This window comes from Cibotium barometz, chromosome 32, assembly GCF_041138505.1.
Source record: "Cibotium barometz isolate CiBa-2024 chromosome 32, ASM4113850v1, whole genome shotgun sequence".
Taxonomy (NCBI): Eukaryota; Viridiplantae; Streptophyta; class Polypodiopsida; order Cyatheales; family Cibotiaceae; genus Cibotium; species Cibotium barometz.
The window spans coordinates 14,759,053-14,763,539 of NC_141077.1; positions in this window are offsets into that span (position 1 = coordinate 14,759,053).

Consider the following 4,487-nt stretch of genomic DNA (forward strand, 5'->3'; position numbering starts at 1 on the left):
TAAACATTGTTCCTAAAGAGTCCCTTATTTCATGTGTTTGGCTCGTTTTGTTGTGCCCCCAAAAGGTCTTTATTATTCAGAAGTTAATTCGCCTTATTATTATAAGCTCATGCATCCATATACCTCTCATATGATATGAACCTTTTTAAAAAAAAACTAAAAATAAAAAATTCATAATCCTTCGTTATTACGAATTCCTTATTCTATACCCCCATGTAATATGGTACTTAACAAATTGTTATGGAAAAAAAAAGGGAATCAATCCTTTACGCAATCTAAACCATGATAGCAATTGCATAATCTTAGTATCGTCTTCTAAAATACATCTATTCATCATGTACATTACTTCACATGAATCTTGCACCAATCCTCTTCTATTTACTCATAGAAATCCTTGTTGAATTCGATTATCTTTAACCCTGCTATCCCTATTTCTTGATCTAAATTTTCTCTAGCTCATGATTCCTTATATAGCCAAGGGTGGACTTGACGTTCCTCTTGAATTAGGGGACCTCTTCTTGATTAACATGGAAGGACTCATGTCCTTCTCGACACTTTCTATATAAAAAAAACTTTATCATAATCTCTGGCTATAATTATGGCTTCTAAATTAGAAGATGGTTTTGCATTCTTGACAAGGTTATGCAATGGTAGATTAAGCTTCCAAATGAATCGATGGAGAAGAGTTACCTCATCCATCTCTGGAGCTAATCGAAGAAGTTTAGCAAGATTTTGGTGGTATTCTTCTAGGGTCTTCCCTTCTTGGGTTAGCTCCAAAAATTCATTCATTTTATCCTCTCAAAATCCTAGAGGACAAAACCTTTCACGAAGGTGTACTTTCATGGCGTCTCATAATTGATTATGGTTCTAATGGTTGGATTGACAATAGTGCTTCCAACTAATTCGGCATTTCTTATGATTTTTAGACGAGCAAGGCTGAACTTGTTTCTTTCATTGTATCCATGAAAAGTTCAAAACTGTCAAATACTTATCATAGCACCACATTTGAAGGCACTCAGGATTAATACATCTGGAGTTATAATCTTAATAAGTTATAATATGCAAATTAATGAGATATACCCTAAAAATTTCTCTAAACAAAGTTTCAGTCTATCCCTCTAGTCATTCAGTCTCTCACTACTTTCTTAATTTGATCACCCTATGTTTTTCCTCAAAAGGTTTCCTCCCCAATCTTATTTCTCAAATTTATTGCGTGTGCACCCCCAAGATACAAGCACAATTTCATAGGATGATTGTCTCAACATGTGAGGATATTCAAACAACTTCTATGGCTAGAAGAGATGATTGATTCATCCTCATATGACAAACAATAACTTGTTTTATTCCCTTTATAGTTAACCTTTTGTCTGATACCAATTGTAAGGTTCCCCCCTTCCAAAATATGAAAAAATACTTAAGATAGTCTACTAAGTTTTAACTTGGAGAAAATATCCTACTCGTTGACACCTTGACCATGCAGAGATTCAAGGATATGATTTGTAGGTAAGACCTAGTTCTATCCCGCAGGGGGAGCATGGTCTTATAAAAATCAAATCACCCATAGGATAATTGATCATAATTTGGGCAGTCTACTAATCTTGATTCCTAGAGACAATGCTTTTTTCCTCATCCATGCAGGGCACAGCTAGTCTAGTCTTCTAGAATAGAGTTGCCCTGCATATAGGGATTTCACTTAATCTGTTGGAAAGCTACCCAGCTAATCGGGTCCACCCGTCTGTAGTAAGATGGTGCTGTCGAGGCATTCCATCCTCCCACTTTCCACCCTACTCAAGCGTCAATTTATTTTCTAATTAATCCTACCACACTGTTTGACATAAATAAACATGTTTCTTAATTAAGACCATTTTTATAAGGTTTGTTAAAACAGCCTCTTTTCACAATACAATAATTCCAAAGATAAGATATATATATAAAAAGTTTATACAAGAATCAATTCTATACAAGCCAAACTGGCTCTCTTATTCTTTTCCTTTTTGTACTCCCAATGATCTAGAATTCGGCCTTCCAGCCTCTATGTGCTGGGAAAAACCCTATGAGACCATACACCTCATCGGATCGCTGGCGAGGACTCAAGTCGGCATGTCGCCCCCCTCAAGCTCCGTCACTCGATCCTCCTGCCCCTCAGAGGGATGTCTACGTGGATTCTACGCACTAGGGGGGGCAGGCTTATTCACCGCACTAGCTTGGGTCCTTAGAACTAGATAGCATCACAATCACTCGCCTCAATCGGCAAACCTCATTCTCCCAATGGTATGAGGGATACCATGGGCCGACTCCAGGCCTTACTAACGTCTCTGTCGTCCGGCTACACAAGCACAAGAACGAGGCAGCGTCAAGGTAGGGAGAAGTACATGTACCTTAATTTAACCAAGATAACAATCCATTTACTCAACTAAGCCGTAGGACTAGAGTCCACATTACCTTCTTAAGAAAACAACCCTTTCACAAAGATTTTAACATTTCAACTTGAGATTGTTGTTGCGATAAGAAATTCTTTATTAAGGCACATGCCATTATTTAAAATATTAAAAACTTTAACTAGTAAATAAATTAAATAGATCAATATTAGCAATTAATAGAGAAGCCGAGGCCATTCCTCAACCCCTAAGAATGATATATAATCAAAAAATAATATATATATATATACGTTATAGAAATTTATCATTTATCGTTGTCTTTGCTCGTTAATAAGAGTTTTAAAACTTGATATATGAGAATAGAGAGTCTTCTTATATCTTCGCTTACGATTGAAATCATTCGATCGTCCCCAATCTTTATCTCCTCTTACTTGTACTCTGACTTTCTCCCTTTTGTAGTCTATGGCAAAGTAGCCTTCTCTTGCAGTGCTGCAACATACTATTCTTTCTCTAAAAGAAAAGCTATGGGGTAGTAGTCTCTTCCTCTAAAGGTCATAGCAAGCTAGCTTTCTTTTCCAAGAGATTAGATAAGAATGAAGGGATATATGCATCTCAAGGTCTAGAATCACCCTGTGGCTACTAGCTGCATTCTTACAGTTTCCCTGTGTAGAGACCTTAACAGAACCAGCGAATTGTTTCGGCTATAACTCTCTCATAAAAACTCAGAATATGGTCACGTAACCACTCAAAAGAACCAAAAGGTATCTGTTCTACAACCATAACAAGGATAATGGGCAAAAACGTCTGTATATAGCCGCAAATGTGCCATCTTTAGAAACGCGTTGCTTTTCCATATTTTTAGTTTGCATGGACTCTAAATATATAAAAGAACCCTAAATATGATCTCATATCACCTAAATTCAAATTTCTATTTTTGGAGATACTTATGTCTTAATAGAACTATTCTTGTCTTCTTATTTCTTTTAGTATTTTTGGAGCTAATATTTTTACTCTATCACTTACCTAATGTTTCTAGCCTTATTGTGTCACTCTTCTCTAAGTGCACTCTCTTCCCTTCTTGAAATCTATATTAAAAGACACACATACATGGCTTGGGAGGAACCTTACAATCTCCCCCACTTAAAAGATTTGAGATGTCCTTTCACGAAGGTGTACTTTCATGGCATCTCATAATTGATTCTGGTTCCAGTGATTGGATTGACAATAGTACTTTCCAACTAATTTGGCATTTCTTATAATTTTTAGACGAGCAAGGGTTAACTTGTTTCTTTCATTGTATCCATGAAAAGTTTAAAACTATCAAATACTTATCATAGCACCACATCTGAAGGCACTCAGGATTAATACATCTAGAGTTATAATCTTAAAAATTTATATGCAAATTAATGAGATATATCCTGAAAATTTCTCTAAACAAAGTTTCAGTCTATCCCTCTAGTCATTCAGTCTCTCATTACTTTCTTAATTTGATCACCCTATGTTTTTCCTCAAAAGGTTTCCTCCCCAATCTTATTTCTCAAATTTATTATACAAATATCTTGCCTGTGCACCCTCAAGATACAAGCACAATTTCATAGGATGATTGTCTCAACATGTGAGGATATTCAAACAACTTCTATGGCCAGTAGAGATGATTGATTCATCCTCATATGACAAACAATCACTTGTTTTAATCCCTTGATAGTTAACTTTTGCTCTGATACTGATTGTAAGGTTCCCCCCTTCCAAAATACGAAAAATACTAAAGATAGTCTACTTAGTTTTAACTTGGAGATTTTTTCCTACTCGTCGACACCTTGACCATGCAGAGATTCAAGGATACGATTTGTAGGTAAGACCTAGTTCCATCCATAGGGGGAGCGTGGTCTTATAAAAATCAAATCACCCATAGGGTAATTGATCATAATTTGGGCAACAACTAATCTTGATTCCTAGAGACATTGCTTTTTTCCTCATCCATGCAAGGCACAGCTGGCCTAGTCTTCTAGAATAGAGTTACCCAGCATAGGGATTCACTTAATCTATTGGAAAGCTACCCGACTAATCGGGTCCACCCGTAAGATGGTGCCGTCGGGGCATTCCATCCTC